This window comes from Schistocerca gregaria, chromosome 3, assembly GCF_023897955.1.
Source record: "Schistocerca gregaria isolate iqSchGreg1 chromosome 3, iqSchGreg1.2, whole genome shotgun sequence".
NCBI lineage: Eukaryota > Metazoa > Arthropoda > Insecta > Orthoptera > Acrididae > Schistocerca > Schistocerca gregaria.
This window is the reverse complement of record NC_064922.1, coordinates 926,371,739-926,390,494: the sequence shown is the minus strand read 5'-3', so window position 1 is coordinate 926,390,494 and position 18,756 is coordinate 926,371,739. Positions and strand designations below refer to the sequence as shown.

The 18,756-nt window shown below is 37.0% G+C and overlaps 1 protein-coding gene across 2 annotated transcripts in view; it reads left to right on the top strand.

Moving 5' to 3' along the window:
- Positions 1-9,416, top strand: part of LOC126355797 (TBC1 domain family member 14-like) — a 313,754-nt gene extending 304,338 nt beyond the window's left edge. For both annotated transcript variants that reach the window (XM_050006216.1, XM_050006218.1), the window contains exon 10: positions 644-9,416. The gene's annotated coding sequence lies outside the window, so the exon portion shown is untranslated. The remainder of the gene's footprint in view (positions 1-643) is intronic.
- Positions 9,417-18,756: the final 9,340 nt, after the last annotated feature.

Genomic DNA, 18,756 nt, shown 5'->3' with positions numbered 1-18,756 from the left:
CTCAGCAGGTAGGGTTGAATGTCAGCTACCCACTTCTATACACTTCCGTATGGTTCCATATAGTCACTCTGGTATCAACATCTACAATTTAAAACACCTGCCAACAGTTGGGTGCTCAGCACTTATCGACTACAGTCATGAAACGTTTGTTCTCTGAACTATGTATTCAAGGATGTGATACATCTCATTCAAGGAATGGGATGTATCGCTACAATATTGACAGCCGACTATGCCTAGAAGGTGAATTTGTTTTCTTTAAATAATTAAAATTTTGAAAATCAGTGAGTTGTAGCTAAGTTTCAGAGTCTCAAAATTGTGTAAAGTATAGCTGACATATTGATTTTCTTTTGATTGGGAGAAGTTACAACTAATTTAAAGTGTTACACCATTTTGATCCATTAGCTTAGCTCACAAAATTAGAAAGTTCAGCAAGTAACTTTTTAACAAACAGTGGTGAATAATTTAGTTCATTTCACAGCCTAAATTCATCACTTACTTGATCTAGAGAGAGAAATGATTTGCGCATTGTGTTATATTAGTTATTTTTGATGTAGCAGATAATAATACTCACTCATTACCATTATGTAACTGCTGTATATCAGTGTAGTTTGGCATTCTATGCAATTTATTTATTTATTCTCAGATACACCAAGATGGGCATATCAAAAAGTCAAAGTGGCAGGCGTGGAAATGATGTTATGACTGACTGGTTTCTTCAAGCATTGGAAGTTTGTGACACCTGTGTTCTGACCCACAGTTAGATCTGGATGCTAGTGGTAATAATATGCCGCCTCTTGTATTTTCACTCCTGAAACCAACCCCTTCCAAGTGCCCCCTATTCTGTTACCTTTTCTTTCAATTCTGCCCATCCCGTGTGTGTTTCATTTTTTTTCTGTGAAAACCAGGTAACACAGAAGACAGTTCATATGTGAACTTCAGTATGTGTACTTCTTGTATCTTCTATGCATTTGTATGAGTGGTGCTTCATATTTTTTGGTCTGTGCAGTGATAGTTTGCTGACAGATCTTATGAAATTTGTAGATCATACATTGATTGTTTCAATTTTTACCACCTTGATGTACAAAACTAGGTCTGTTATACTTAATTCATTAAAATTTGGGACAACTTGAGCAGTGATACTTGCATATAACTTCATTTGCCATCCATTAAGAAATAAATGGGAAATTATTATTAAATCCAAGTGTGTTTATTTGGGAGAAGAATAATGTTTTAAATAGTTATGGAACCATAACAGTGTGTAAAATATGTTTATATTATTACAAGATGTCCTTACTGTCATTAACCCAAAGAGAAAAAAATCTTCAGGGGAGCTGTTGCATTTTATTGAATATAGACCAATGTCAACTTTTGTTGAATAACTGGATTGTGTTAATAACACGTGGTCTTAAAGTTGTTAGTCCTCATAGTTGTATATGAAGTCATCTGGGAAAACAATAGTGGTGGGCTTCTTTATGTTAGTGTTTTACAGTGCAAAAGGCATCACTTACACATATTGATTTGCAATTTGGGATATAAAGACCACTATATTATCTACTACATGTCTTGCAATATGAGACCAGCATGTTGCAGCTTTGCCCCCTTCCCCCTTTCCTACTCAAGTCATTTACTTCCACTACTATAGTGAGGCAAGACAAATCTATAGGTCATATTTATCTCATGTTTTTTATGAAAAAAGGCTGTAGAAAATTTTATTGTATTTAATGTCTGAGACAACGAATTAAGTGTAATTAAATCATATAAGAATGTGACACTCCTGTGCAAGATGTGCTGTAATCTACTTCATTTATATGTGGTGATTTCAGAATCATCACAGATTTTGTGTGTGTAAAACCTTTTGTATATCTTCTGATATTGTACAAAGAATTTATTTTGTATTATATTTGAACATAAACAGCCACTTTCATTTCCTGTGTGTGTGTGTGTGTGTGTGTGTGTGTGTGTGGTGTAAAGCATGTACAGTATTTATATGAAATTTTTGTCAATATATGAGATTTATTTTGTTGTACAATAATAAGGGCATTTGAAATTTTTTGCTGTAGTTAAAATTGAGGGCTCAGAGTGATACAAAACTATAAAGTATTTATATGTGTTTCTTTATGAGATATGTTGTATAAAATGCAGAACATTTATGGTCTTGTGAAAGGATGTCTTTGTTCCACAAATCTGTCAAGAATCTCTTATTTTTATTTGCCATATTGGTGAATTATTTCATCCAACATAAAAGCTTATTTATATATTTTATTAGCCAGTTGAAAATGTTGTTTTTCTCTGTATGAAGCAGAGTGCTTCCAACACGAGAAGCAGTGTTAATATATTGTGTCAATTGCTAATGTTGACTGACTGTGAATCTCTTTCTGAAGGTTGTGAAATTTGACTCCAAAGTTGAGTTTGAAATGTTATCAAATGTTTCATATGATCTTTTGATGCATGAGTTCCACAAATAAATGAAATATTGTGTACTGGCCTGTTGGATTTAGGTAGTGAAAACAACACTTGAGTTTAAACTGTATACATTTAAAGTCACATTTTGTGGCTGTTTTCTTTATCCTGATGCATAATGTATTCAATTTATATACTGAGTTTGAGAAGTTGGGAAACAATCTGCAATGTAAAAGCCAACATCATACAGTGCTTTGGTTTTCAAGCTTGCAGCTCAAGAATGTATGCCGTTATGTGCATGGCACCATAAAATGGGTCCGGAAAAAAATTGTTCAGTTAAAAAAAAATTGTATTAAACTTAAAATGGTGCTCTGAATGAAATGTGTACAAAATCTTTGATCTTTTATTTTCATTGATATACAAGCAACGGAGAATGGTAAACAGTTATCAAATGCCTTGGGCAAAAATGCTCATAGGTCAGCTGTTCCAAGAGTAATTTTACATCTGTCAGTTTCAAGTGTAATGTCTTCAGTTCTGTACCGTTGCACTTGGTGAAAACCTGGTATGACCCAATAAATTCTAGGCATTTATTAATGACTTCTTTTTGATTTTTAGGGAAATGCATGTCAGGTGTATTTGAAAGCAAACTGTTACAAAATATGAATAAAAATAATTTCACATGCTACCTGTGTGTTGTCCTGTTCAGCGAACTAATTATATTTATTTATTGATGCTATCTTACATTAAAATTTGTGGCATAACTTTTTCTTTTTATTTAGAGTATGATCAAATCAGAGAAAAATGATTGTCATGCTGAAAAGTCTGAAGTCATTACACTCGATACATATATCATGTTGTCATTTCATTGTAGCTATACTGATACCATACTAATAACTGGCAAAATGTAATTTATTTGTACATTTCTTGCTTGTACTCTACTGTACTATGTTACCTAACTAAATATTACAGTGCCTTAACTACGCATGAATGTTTCTTTAAATCGTGTGTACTACAAAAATGGCATCATTGTTAGCAGAATTTATTTTCTTATTTTTGCCTGCAAAAAATACTGTGTGTGTGTGTGTGTGTGTGTGTGTGTGTGTGTGTGTGTGTGTGTGTGTGTGTGTGTGTGTGTGTGTGTGTGTGCGTGAGAGAGAGAGAGATTGATTTGAAATAAAAAAAAAAAGTTTGTTGTGGCTACTTCCTTGACAGGTTATGAAGAGGGCATAACTTATTGTGAACTACAAAACTAAGTGCACCTTAAGTAGAAAATGAAATTAAACATTTACATAGAAATTTGGAGGAGCTCTTTGACAGGGTAGCAGTGCGATTAAAGACATATTTGCTTGCAGAATTCTGCTGAATTGATAGATAAACCTGACTGACACTATCAACCAGAGATTGTGTTAAAGAGTTATTCATACTGGACATACTATGAAAAGATAAAGGTAAGGAGGAGAATGTAGTGTGGACAATGTCTTTCATAATATTTTAATTTCTTTCATTGCTTTCTGCTGCACAAATCTCAGTCATGTTGTGTGGCCTTAATCTTTATTCATAACTGTCTTATATTCTCTTGCATTAAAGAATAATTTTCAAACAACAAGTGAGTCACTTTGCAACTGCCTCAAGAAGAAGAAGCAGTAGTAGAAGATGAAGACTATTCAGTTCGTCCCATACTTACACATGAATACACTTGGAGGTTACTTCTGTCTTGGACAAAACAGTTTTATTTTCACAGAAATTTACTACTTTCACATTGTCATTGCATAACATATTGTGGAAGACTCATTCATGTTAAAGTTTGCTACTGTCATTGCAGCATACCACCTATTGTACTTTGTCCCTGTAATATATTGGATGCATATGTAGAAAGAGGTTGTAACATCTCATATGTACTGAAAAAAATTAATTTCGCAGTAACTTTTTGAAACTAAATATGGTGTGAAATCTAGACCTGCAATACCTATCAGTGACAAGGATTTTGTGTAACTGGGCACCAGTGAAATGAAGAACCCCTTAAAGTGAATCCTCATTGTTGCCTAGGTTACATTCCATATTTAAGTGCTCATATGCCAAAAGACAATGCTCTGTAAAACCAAAAGTAAAACGTTATTGCTGGGCGATTAACAAAATTAGCTTTCTGAGGACCAACATGATACTCTTGAATGGTATGATAGACAGTCAAATTTCATACATCTCCTAATATTTGAAAAGGTTAGGCTTCAATGTTTGGTCAGTATAAGTATCATTAGAGAGAGATGAATATTAGACATGTTGCTCTGAAAATTGTACACCCATTTACCTTGATGGGGATGTTGTTGATTGCTGCTGACATGTGTGAATTGTATTTCTGTGTTTTTTTTTTTAAAAAAAAGATATCAATTGATTTTCTTTAAATTTTTTAGTAGGAAAAAGGAAAGATTTACTTTTGATCTTTCATGTAACAGTGAGACCTATTGGAGTAGTTATCAAAAAATTGCTGTTTTGAGGCATGACTTCTTTCCATGTACAAGCATTTCTCATGCTGATTAACACTTATAATTATTTACAATTGATAAATGCTTCCACATACATGAATGAATGGTTTCCAGTAATTGTTGTCATGGTATAGTTTGATGATCAAAGTGAATGCTAATTGCATAAGGATAAAAACGCACTAGATAGATATCCATTGGTACAGTATGGCAAACACATTAATTTCTCTTCATTTCTGCCTCATTTTTAAGATCTTCTTCTATTCTAGTAAACAAACATTCCATATCATTTTATCTAAGAATGTTTTGAACTGCAGGACTTCCAAAAGCCCAAAAGAGTTGCAGTAACTTTAAGCCTCATCATACTCTTGCTAAATTGTTGAGGTGGCCAATTACTTTAACCTTAGTTTGAGATTTGCTTGATCCTTGTCTGATCATTTTAAATTTTGTTTATGGTTTGTGTAAACTGTTTTAGATTTTAGTGAGGATGATCCTGCAATGAGGACACAGCAAAGTCCTTTCTGTGTCTAATCTGCATGATAATGCCAAGGGAAAGCTGTGTTACATTTGAGATAAATTGTTTAATTATTTTATTTAGCATGCTCTCTACTTTTGGTAGGAAGTGTTGTACCCATTTTTCTGGAATTTCATTTGCTTGTTTTTGAGCTACAGTGTTGGGAAAGCTTGCAATACCATTTAAGGGCAGAATGAAAAGTTATTACTTAATCACAAATTCTGTCTGTTTAATAATATACTGTCATTGAAGAATGTTTTAGGTAAGCTCTTACCTGTCCAAGGCTGTGTCTGACTTTTCCTGTGATAAAAGAGCTATGACAGACCAACTGCAAGATGTGCATTTTTAGTAGCAACTCCAATGATTGAAACAAATTGTTTAAGATATGAATATTGATTTGAATTTCATACAAAGAAAAGCTTCTGTTGACATTTAATGACTATAATGTTCACAGATAATTCAGTTTTTTTTCTGGGATAAATGGCTGACCTCTGTTTCAGGGATTTTAGTGACAGTAATGTAAGTGGCAAATAGCTACTATGCATATAAACTTTATAAGCCAAGTGGTGCAGTGCTTTTCTGTGGCATTGTATATAAAGGGGTGCTTTTGAGTGTGCTGATTGTCTCATATATACCAGACCTCCAACAGCAAACTTTAAGAGGTGATAGCATTGACCCACACAAGGAAAAAGTCTAGTACACATGGACTCCAAAATTGCTACCTTAAGAGCTATGAGCAAGTGCTCAGTAGATGGGATTTGTTTCCCAGTAGTGAAGATGAAGAAGTCCTCCTAGCTCCTAAGGTATTCACTGTAGAGCCCATATTTACTACCCATTTTTCCTTGCTTTGGTCCATACTACCAACTCTGAAGTTTTGTCCTATTCACAATACATTTTATTCATTTCTCACTTCATTATTTGTCTGGGAGGATGAGTGTTAGATGTGCAGCGGAGTGTTGTTATACTTTCTTGTACTAACTGTTCACTATAAGAAGTGAAGGCCTAGTAGCTAACAGGAGTATTGATCTAAGCCAAATACCAGATTTCTTAGTGCAGCCAATCTAGTCATTGTTAGCTTTAGTGGTGTGCATGTAAGAAGATGGCTCTGTGATCTGTTCTGCATTGGGGATATGGAGAATGCTTTTCAGTGTTGCCAGTGTGCTCCGTCTCTGATCCGTGCCTCTTGCTTTAAAGCTTATTATTGTATCTTGTTTGTTACTTTTTGCAGCTATCGGATTTGAGAATGTGAGCTTTAGAGAGAGAAAATGCTTTGATACTACATTAACCTCCACATGTAGCCTAATATGAACATGTTACACAATAAAAGTATTAAAATTTCTCTGTTGTAATGGGAAAAGTTCAGTTTTGAAATAGCAGAACAGGCCATATTACTTTGGTTTATTGTCCTTTAGGCACGTTTAACACTCCCTAACAATGCCTAAGCTCTTCCATACTTGTTTTAACAGTTAAGCTTATTCCACTTTCAAGCAGAAGAAACAATTGCTGCATTGCATTTTTACATTAATTTAACAGGCTGCAGTGGCAAAGTACCATCATGATACCTAAACTAACATGAAAATTGATGCTTAATATTCTACGGGCATCCCGAGGTGCACACTACAGACATGTGGGACAGATTGGCGCTATTGGTTGGAATGTCGCGTGGCACAGTACACAATGCTGCTGTGCATAACATTACCATCCGCCTTCTTATGTGCGCACCACTGTGGCAGACTACAGTGCGTTCATTGTGTCTGCATACTTGTACACGAAAGATGTAACAAGTAAAGTTAGGTACCACAAAAACGTTATATGTAAGTATTGAAAACTATGGTTAGAAGCAACAGGAAACAAATAAATGTCAGTTTGAAGACATTTCTGTCTTTAGACTGCTGCTACTAGCACCAATCACTGTGCTGACTCGTCTTAGAGTGAGTGTTAAATACCTAATATTCTGTGAAGTCACTCTTAAACAGCATTAATGAGGGTAGGGAACTGCAGTATGCAATACACAGCTGCACTTCTGAGTACCTTCAGGAGGAAAAATTTGTGTAGTGCTGATGTGTATGAAAGTACAAAAAGCTATGCTAGCAGTTGTAATTAACACGTCCGTCCCCAAGAAGGAAATGAGGATACAGGGGTTCATCACACAAACTCCTGGGTTCGAGGGGTGACAATTGACAATGAGAGAGGGGGAAGCATTAAATGTGAGGTCCTTGGAGAGTTATTGATGTGCACATTGGCGAGAGGGCGGGGTGGGGGTGGGGGGGGAGATAGAGATAATACGGATTTCAAAAAAAGTCTCGTTAAGTGGCTCTAAAGTTCGATAGAGAGAAACTCTAGCAGCACTAAAGAGAACAATCAAACAGAAAGTTTGTTATATCTCATTATCAGACCAATGGTACAATCACTGCAGAGATATGTGTATCTTGGTCATGGCAAAGAAAATAAGGATGAATATAATATGAGAATTTAATCATGGGAATAATGAAAATGAAAGCAGTTTCATTTGGTAAACCATATGGCGTTAGTCATGCAGTTTTGCTATGGCCACTGGCGGCCATACAACAGTAAACTGGTTAAATTGAACCTTGTGAGAAGTAGTATATTTACTTGCCTTGCAGTTTAATTTGCAATGGAGCTTAAACATTGCTTAGCAATGGAAGGAATTTCATTAGCCTTTGATTAAATGATTAAATCAGGCAGCAAGACATGTATGAACATCTGTTTTCTTCCGTATTAACTTCGTTAGTAAAGTCCCCCCCCCCATGCGATGCAGCACCCTTATGGTATCAGATGCATTGAAATTCCCATTTACGGCTTGTTGATTTAAATTTTAGATCTTGCCTACCCAAGACACTACTTGCAGTTTGGGTTGGTATAATTTATTAATTAAATATAAGCTGTTTGGTACTTTTTCTGGTCACGTCACTACAGGGTGCATGAAATAATTCATTTAGTTGGTCATAAATTTTGACTCGCTTAAGTTACTTCGTAACTTATTATGAAGAGGACAAATAGCTGTACCAGATCTGCAAATGTCACATAATACTTACTGCAGTTACTCTAATATATTGTTGCATGTTGAGATTCATCCATGTTTGAGTTGCAAAAGCATGAACTATGACTGGAATGTTATGTAAGCAATATTCAGACATATCATTTATATATGCTTATTAGCTTATACAATGTCTTTCATTGTCTTACAAAATATTAATATTCAGTGTTCCCATTGGTCAAATAAGAACAGTCAGAAATCATATGGCATCAAATACATTAAAGGGAGTATAAAGAAGAACAGTAATCTTCTAGCTTATACATTAGATACCATCTCCAAACCGTTTTGTATTCACTTGTTGTTTGACACACAATTCGTATTATGAAATCTGTCACTAGAAGTATTTATATTGTTTACAAAACTGTCTCATCTGACAACAAGAAATGCCAAAAAATCTGTACTTTTTTCTTACAGTATGTGATAAATGTGATCTAGTACAAACAGATCTTTGCTTTTTATGGTGGAAAAACTGGGTATAGAAGTTCTAACTTTTCTGAGCGAGATATTTGTCAGTTGAGCCAAGCCTCTTCAGTTGGAAAACTATGTAGAAAAGGATAATAAATTTAGAAACGATTTTTTCTTTCAGAAAAAAGTAAAAAAAAGAAACATTCAAATACTGAAAGCTTCTGCTGTCAGATAAAATGGGGTGTGATGAAAATCACATTTTCTTTGGGCACAACTTTTCAGTCTGTCCAAGGAGTTGCACTGAATCTCATAAGATGTAAGTGCCTCTTGTATCTTTTATTTTTACAGTGGTGTGGTTTCCTTCATTGTTAATAAATAAAAATGGTGCCAAATTGTGTTCAATGAGAACTGAAATGGAATGTTTGGGAGTGGTTATTTATGAGAGAACTCCATCAATATGTCAGATGAATTGTTTGATAATTCTTTGTTTCTACAATTTGTTATTCTTTCATAATGTGTAAAATTTTGATAAAACCAGAGCACTCATTAAAAAAAAAAAGAATCAACACTGGCATGTCTGTTGCATTTCATGATGTTGGCTCTTAACTGCTGTGTTTAAAATATAAGAAATGTATTTATCCTGCCATTAAATAATCATGTAAAAAATATATGAAAGTTAATAAAAAAATTCTGCAATTAGTAACCATTGTTTGACAACTTATGCATAAAATAATTTTTCTCCGCCGTGCTTCAAGAACATCACAGTAGTAAGGTCATAATTTTATCGTATACAGTTACCATTTCTGAATTTAAAAAAAAATTATAAGGAAACAATGGCTGTGACACGAAGTACTCACACCCAGAACAACAGTACTCGGGCATACATAACCATACTAACATGCAGACATCATTTTTATTGAACTTAGTTTCTTAAACCAAAGGATACATCTTCAGAAGATAAACTGAACAAGGTACAGTCTTAAGTAACTTGACAAAGTGTGTAACCATGGATATTTTAACATTCGCAATCATTTTCCATAGTGTGTCACAGAAACTGGCCATGAGGCCTGTTACTGGTGCAGCATAATAAATCATAAAAATAAATCCTATGAAGCATATTAAGTTCCTGAGATTCACATAAGCTGCAGGGCACCATGTGTATACTTGCAGCTGCTAGTAGATGCAGTAATTAGAAGATATTTACCCCTCAGCCAAAAAAACATGAAATGTCTATCCTATTCCTGAGAAAGAACTTGATGTCACAAAAATAATTAGAGCCTTTAGGAAAAAAAAAGTTATCGATGCCTTTCCCCCCATGAACAATGGACCTTGCCATTGGTGGCGAGGCTTGCATGCCTCAGTGATACAGATAGCTGTACCGTAGGTCCAACTGTAATGGAGGGGCATCTGTTTAGAGGCCAGACAAACATGTGGTTCCTGAAGAGGGGCAGCAGCCTTTTCGGTAGTTGTAGGGGCAACAGTCTGGATGATTGATAGAACTGGCCTTGTAACATCAACCAAAACAGAATTGCTGTTCTGGTATTGTGAACGGCTGAAAGCAAGGGGAAACTGCAGCTGCAGTTTTTACTGAGGGCATACAGCCTTACTGTATGGTTAAATGATGATGGCATCCTCTTGGGTAAAATACTCGAGGTAAAATAGTCCTCCATTCAGTTATCCGGGCAGGGAATACTCAGGAGGATGCTGTTATCAGGAGAAACAAAACTGGCATTCTACAAATAGGAGCGTGGAATGTCAGATAGCGTAATCAGGTAGGTAGGTCAGAAAATTTAAAAAGGGCAGTGGAAAGGTTAAAGTTAGATATAATGGGAATTAGTGAAGCTCAGTGGCAGGAGGAACAGGACTTCAGGTTAGGTGCATACAGGGTTATACGAGGGTCGGTCAAAAAGTAATGCCTCCCATTTTTTTCTACTTAAAAAAATTAAGTTAAGTGAAAAATTTGAATTTGGCGCCATTCCTCAAACCTTCTTCTGCAATCCACTGCAGTAGTAACTTTCTGTGTCAACAGGTGGCAGCACAGCAGAAGTTTGTAAGATGGGCGACATCGATGTTCGTTTGAGACAGCGTTGTGTGATTGAATTCTTGAATGCAGAAGGTGAAACGCCCATACGCATTCATGAAAGACTGAAGAAGGTGTATGGTGTTGTGACAGTGGATGTCAGCACTGTTAGACGATGGGTTCGTCGTTGTAAGGAAGCTGAAGGGCAAACACCGTTGACTGACGAAAAGCGGAGCGGCAGGCCGGTGAGTGCAGTGACTCCACACAACATTCAGCAAGTTGATGACATCATTCGTGGTGACCGTCGGGTGACTGCAGATGAAGTGTGTCGCATTATTTCTCTTAGTAAAGGCAGTGTGATCACGATTATTAAACAATTGGGGTACTCAAAAGTTTGTGCACGGTGGGTTCCAAGAATGTTAACCGATCAGAATAAAGAGGCAAGGAAAACAATAGCCTCCCAACACTTGCAGCGCTTCCGTTTGGAGGGAGATGAGTTTCTGAAAAAAATTGTGACCGGGGACGAAACATGGGTGCATTTTTTTGAACCCGAATCAAAGAGGCAGTCAATGGAGTGGCGTCACACAAGCTTGCCGAGGAAGAAAAAATTCAAAACTATGCGATCGGCAGGGAAAGTTATGGCAACAGTTTTCTGGGATACAGAGGGTGTGATTCTGGTTGATTTTTTGGAGCAGGGATGCACAATAAATTCTGTTCAATACGTCACAACCCTCAAAAAACTTAAAGCACGTCTTCAGCGAGTTCGCCCAACAAAATCAATGGCAGATGTTCTTCTTTTGCATGACAATGCAAGACCACACACCAGTCGTCACACCTCTGACGAGATTGTCTATATTGGATGGGAAGTTTTGCCTCATCCCCCATACAGCCCTGACCTGGCACCATCAGACTTCCATCTGTTCGGGCCACTAAAAGAAGCTCATCGTGGGATTCATTTTGAAGATGAGGAGGCCGTCAAAACATCCGTGCGTCAATGGCTTAGGAAGCAGAGCTGTGATTTTTACCGTGCTGGGATACATGCCCTTGTTCAAAGATGGACCAAAACTGTAGAGATGGGCGGAAATTACATTGAAAAATGACAAAATGATCCTCAATGTTGTGGTTTTCAACCTATGTAATTGCATTTAAATTTCCTGACAATTAAACGTAGAAAAAAAAATAGGAGGCATTACTTTTTGACTGACCCTCGTAAATACAAAATCACATAGGGGTAATGAAGGAGTAGGTTTAATAACGAATAAAAAATAGGAATGCATGTAAGCTACTATGAACAGCATAGTGGAAGCATTATTGTAGCAAAGATAGACATAAAGCCCATGCCTACCACTGTAATACAAATTCATATGCCAAGCAGCTCCACAGATGATGAAGAGATTGAAGAAATGTATGATGAGACAAAAGAAATTATCCAGATAGATAAGGGATTGGAAAATTTAATAGTGTTGAGGGACTGGAATTCAGTAGTAGGAAATGGAAGAGAAGGAAAAGTAGTAGGTGAACATGGACTGGGGGTAAGGAGTGAAAGAGGAAGCCATCTGGTAGAAGTTTGCACACAGCCTAAGCTAATCACAGTTAACACTAGTTTTAAGAATCATGAAAGAAGGCTCTCTATGTGTAAGAGACCTGGAGATACTGGAACATTTCAGATTGATTACATAATGGTAAGACAGAGATTTAGGAACTACGTTTTAAATTGTAAGATGTTTCCAGGGTCAGATGTGGACTCTGACCACAATTTATTGATTATGTACTGTAGATTAAAACTGAAGAAACTGCAAAAAGGTAGGAATTTAAGGACATGGGACCTAGATAAACGAAAGAAGCAGAGGTTGCAGAGTGTTTCAGAGAGAGCATTAAGAAATGATTGACAAGAACAAGGGAAAGAAATACAGTACAAGAATAATGGCTAGCTCTGACAGATGAAATAGTGAAGGCCGCAGAGGATCAAGTAGGTAAAAAGACAAGGGCTAGTAGAAATCCTTGGGTAAGAGGAGAGAGATTGAATCTAACTTGTGAAAGGAGAGAATATAAAAATGCAGTAAAAGAACCAGGTGAAAGGGAATACATACGTCACAAAAATGAGACTGGCTAAGCAGGGGTGGCTAGAGGACAAATGTGTAAGGATGTAGAAGCATATATCACTAGGGTTGGAAAGATGCAACCTATAGGAAAATCAGAGAGACCTTTGGAGAAAAGAGAATCTCCTGCATGAGTATCAAGAGCTCAGATGGAAACCCAGTTCTAAGCAAAGAAGGGAAAACAAAAAGGTGCAAAGCGCATATAGAAGGTCTATACAAGGGTGATGTACTTGAGGGCAATATCATGGAAATGGAAGAGGGTGTAGATTAAGGTGAGAAGGGAGATGTGATACTGCATGAAGAATTTGACAGATCACTGGAAGATTTAAGATGAAACAAGGTCTTGGAAGAACACAAAATTTCGTTAGAACTACTGATAGTCTTGTGAGAGCCAGCCATGACAAAACTCTTCCATTTGGTGAGCAAGACATATGAGACAGGCAAAATACCTGCAGGCTTAGAGAAGGATACAATAATTCCAATTCCAAAGAAAGCAGGTGGTGACAGGTGTGAAAATTACCAATCTATCAGTTTAATAAGTCACGGTAGCAGATTACTAACACAAATTCTTTACAGGTGAATAGAAAGACTGGTAGAAACTAACATTGGGAAAGGTCAGTTTGGATTCCATAGAAATGTTGGAATGCATGAGGCACTACTGGCCCTATGACCTATCTTAGAAGGTAGGTTAAGAAAAGGCAAACCTATGTTTCTGGCATTTGTAGACTTAGATAATGCTATTGACAGTGTTGACTGGAATACTCTCTTTTGATTTCTGAAGGTAGCAGGAATAAAATACAGGGAGCAAAAGGCTATTTAGAATTTGTACAGAAACCCGATGGCAGTTACAAGAGTCGGGGCATCACGAAAGGGAAGCAGTGGCCGAGAAGGGAGTGAGACAGGGTTGTAGCTTATCCCATTGTTATTCATTCTGTTGAGCAAGCAGTAAAGGAAACAAAAGAAAAATTTGGAGTAGGAATTAAAATCCAGGGAGGGGAAATAAAAACCTTCAGGTTTGCTGATAACATTATGGTTCTGTCAGAGACAGCAAAGAAGAGCAACTGAATGGAATGGACTGCATCTTGAAAAAAGGATATACGATGAACATCAACAAAAGCAAAATGAGTATAATGGAATGTAGTCGAATTAGATCAGGTGATGCTGAGAGAATTAGACATTCAAAGTGGGAGATGAATTTTGTTATTTGATGATTAAGGTAGAGGGGATATTATAAAATATAGACCAGCAATGGCAAGGAAAGTGTTTCTGATGAAGATAAATTTGTTAACATCGATTATAGATTTAAGTGTCAGCAAGACTTTTCTGAAAGTATTTGTATGGAGCGTAGCGATGTATGGAAGTGAAACATGGGTGATAAACAGTTTAGACGGGAAGAGAATAGAACTTCTGAAACATGGTGATACAGAAGAATGCTGAAGATTAGTAGGGTAGATCACATAAACTAATAAGGAGGTACTGAGTAGAACTGGGAAGAAGAGGAATTTGTGGTACAACTAGCTAGGAGGAGGATTTGGTTGTCAGGACACATTCTCCGGCACCAAGGGATCGCCAATTTAGTATTGAAGGGAAGTGTAGAGGGTAAAAATCATACAGGGAGACCAAGAGATGAATACACTAAGCAGATTCAGAGGGATGTGTGTCACACTAGTTGCTCGGAGGTGAAGACAAATAGCTCAGGATAAAGCAGCATGGAGATCTGCATCAGACTAGTCTTCAGAATGAAAACCAATCACCTATTGCAGTGTGAGTATAGCTTATAGACACACGTAACAGAACACGGTACTCGTCAGTTTTCAAGCTCTGGCCGTTCATCTAGCAAGACCAGAGTTTGAAAACTGATAAGGACTGTGTTTTGTTACATGTGTCAAGGCACCACAATTTTGTTTGCTGTAGGTGAGTGGTTGCGCTTACCTTATTTCATGCATTGCTCCATCCAGGAATTTCCATTAGAGTGAAATGTTACTCATTTACGAGGGTTGTAACTTAAATAGTGGCAACTATTTATACACAACTGGTACAAAAGAGTTACATGTTTGCACCTGTTACTGTTCTTCAAAGTGTTCACCAGCATTGTGTAGAACCTGTTCCAATGATGTGGAAGGTGTAGTATATTGTCAGTAGAGCCTGTTTTGTTGATGGTGTGAATGGTGGGATCTACTGCCTGTTGAATCTCTGGAACAGATCTGAAGCGAATGCCACGAAGTGATTCCTTCATCTTCGGAATCAAATCAGGGTCACAAGGACTTAAGTCTGGGGATTATGGTGGATGGTACAGTGCTTCCCAGTCCCATTTACCAAACAGAGCAGTCACAGCTTGCACTGTATGCGCCGACGCAATGTCGTGCGAAATGAATAGTGGGTTGCGCAGAAAGTGTCGCCGCTTCTTTTGCAAAACTGGTCACAGGTGGTGCTCCAAAAATAACCAGAAATACAGTGCATGGACGGTCTACTGTAGAGGAATGTATTGCATTAGGATAACACCATCGAGGCATACATGAGAATCACCATAACTTCACACTGCTCCATTCACATCATCAACAGAACAGGTTCTGCTAAAGGTATACTACACCTTCCACATCACTGGAAATGGGTTCTACACAATGCTGGTGATTACTTTGAAGGACAATGGGTAAAAACATGTAACTCTTTTGTATTAGTTGTGAATAAATAGTTGCCACTATTTAAGTTACAACCATCATATAAGTGTGCAAACAAAGGGATTGTCTAAGAATTACATATGTATTACCACCTTGACTAAAAAGCCAACATGGTTATGCAAAAGGTATGTACTGCATATATTTCTGTGACAAACAACCTGTAGTGGAGTGGGATTAGTCAAGTTTTATGTTAAGATTGGATTTGATTAGATTAGATTAGGGATTAGATTCAGTTTTTGTTAAATAGACCCAAAAAATAAGATGATTCTCATGGGTATGGAAAATGTCAGAAATTAGAACATAAAAACATAAAGCTTATTTACTACCCTGATCATTTACCAGGAGAATGCTAAAATAGATTAATACAATGCAACAGGTATTCTTACTTAAGCTGGCTTAACAGTCTCTGTTAAGATATTCATCCATGGAGTACAAGGAGTTGCCTATCAAAATCTCTTTCAAACTCTGTTTAAACCGTGCTTTATCTGAAACCAAGTTTTTAATGGTTGCTGGCAATTTATTGAAAATGTGTGTTCCTGACTATTGGACCCCTTTGTGGACCAAGGTAAGTGATTTTAAGCCTTTATGTAGATTGTTCTTATTCCTAGTATTGAGCTATTGTTTGAAAAACAGATGTATTACTTGCAAATGCTAGAGGACAAAGGTAAGGATGTAGAGGCATATATCACAAGGGGTAAGATAGATAGTGCCTACAGGAAAATTGAAGAGACTTTCGGAGAAAGAGAACCACTTGTATGAATATCAAGAGCTCAGATGGAAACCCAATTCTAAACCAAGAAGGGAAAGCAGAAAGGTGGAAGGAATATACAGAGGGTCTATACAAGGGCGATGTACTTGAGGACAATGTTATGGAAATGGAAGAGAATGTAGATGAAGATGATATGGAAGATATGATACTGCGTGAAGGGTTTGACAGAGCACTGAAAGACCTAAGTTAAAACAATGCCCCAGGAGTAGAAAACATTCCATTAGAAGTTCTGATAGCCTGACAAAACTCTACCATCTGGTGAGCAAGATATATGAGACAGGCGAAATACTTTTAAACTTCAAGAAGAATATAATAATTCCAATCCCAAAGAAAACAGGTGTTGACAGGTGTGAAAATTACTGAACTATCAGTTTAATATGTCACGACTGCAGGATAATAACACGAATTCTTTACAGACAAATGGAAAAACTGGTCGAAGCCAACCTCGGAGAAGATCAGTTTGGATTCCGTAGAAATGTTGGAACACGTGAAGCAATACTGTGCCTACGACTTATATTGGAAGATACATTAAGGAAGGGTAAACCTACATTTCTAGCATATGTAGACCTAGAGAAAGCTTTTGACAATGTTGACTGGAATACTCTTTTTCAAATTCTGAAGGTGGCAGGGATAAAATACAGGGAGTGAGAGGCTATTTACAATTTGTACAGAAACCATATGACAGTTACGTGAGTCAAGGAGCACGAAAGGGAAGCAGTGGTTGGGAAGGGAGTGAGACAGGGTTGTAGCCTATCCCTGATGTTATTCAATCTGTATATTGAGCAAGCAGTAAAGGAAACAAAAGAAATATTTGGAGTAGGATTAGAATCCATGGAGAAGAAATAAAAACTTTGAGGTTCGCCAGTGACATTGTAATTCAGTCAGAGATAGCAAAGGACCTGGAAGAACAGTTGAATGAAATGGGCAGTGTCTTGGAGGGAGGATTTTATATGAACATCAACCAAAGCAAAACGAGGATAATGGAATGTAGTCGAGTTAACTTGGGTGATGCTGAGGGAGTTAGTTTAGGAAATGCGATACTTAAAGTAGTAAATGAGTTTTGATATTTGGGTAGCAAAATAACTAATGAAGGTTGAAGTAGAGAGGATATAAAATGTAGACTGGCAATGGCAAGGAAAGTGTTCCAGAAGAAGAGAAATCTGTTAACATCGAGTATAGGTGTAAGTGTCAGGAAGTCATTTCTGAAAGTGTTTGTATGGAGTGTAGCCATGTATGGAAGTGAAACATGGACAATAAATAGTTTGGACAAGAAGAGAATAGAAGCTTTCGAAATGCGGTGCTGCAGAAGAATGAGGAAGATTAGATGGGTAGATCACATAACTAATGAGGCAGTATTGAATAGAATTGGGGAGAAGAGAAATTTGTGGCACAACTTGACTAGACAAATGGCTCAGTTGGTAGGACATGTTCTGAGGCATCAAAGTATCACCAATCTAGTATTGGAGTGCAGTGTGGAGGTAAAAATTGTAGAGGGAGACCAAGAGATGAATACACTAAGCAGATTCTGAAGGATGTAGGTTGCAGTAGGTACTGGGAGATGAAGAAGCTTGCACAGGATAGAGTATAATGGAGAGCTGCATCAAACTAGTCTCTGGACTGAAGGCCATAACAAGAACAACAACATACTTGCAACAAATTTCATTAAGGAATAAATATACTGAGAAACAGTGGCTAGAATACTAAGTTCCTTGAACAGGTTTCTATGTGATGTTCTTGAAGTTACATCACAAATGATTCTTATCACATGCTTTTGCACCCTAAAAACTTTTGCTCGGTTTGATGAGTTGCCCCAGAATATGATCCCATATGACATAATAGAATGAAAGTAAGCAAAGTATGGAAGTTTTTTTATATTTATATCTCTTACATCAGACATCATTCTCATGGAAAATACAGACTTAGGCAAGCTTAAGCAATTCTGTGTTATGCCCTTCCCAACTGAATATATTATTGAGTTATAATCCCAGAAGTTCAACACTGTCAACCTCTTCGATTTGTGCAATTTTTGTATCATCTGCAAACAAAACAAACTTAGCATCTGGCAATATAACAGGTGACAGGCCATTAATGTACACAAGAAAAAGCAATGGACCCAAGATGGAACCTGGAGGAACACCACATGTAATTAATTCCCAATCATATGAACACTGACTGCTTACTGCACAGGTATTTTTCAATGACACATTTTGTCTTCTGTTTGATAGATAAGACTCAAACCATTTCGCAGCATAGCCAGTAATATTCTAATTTACTTATGAGAATGCTGTGGTTCACACAGTGAAAGGCTTTTGACAGGTCACAGAAAATGCCAGTAG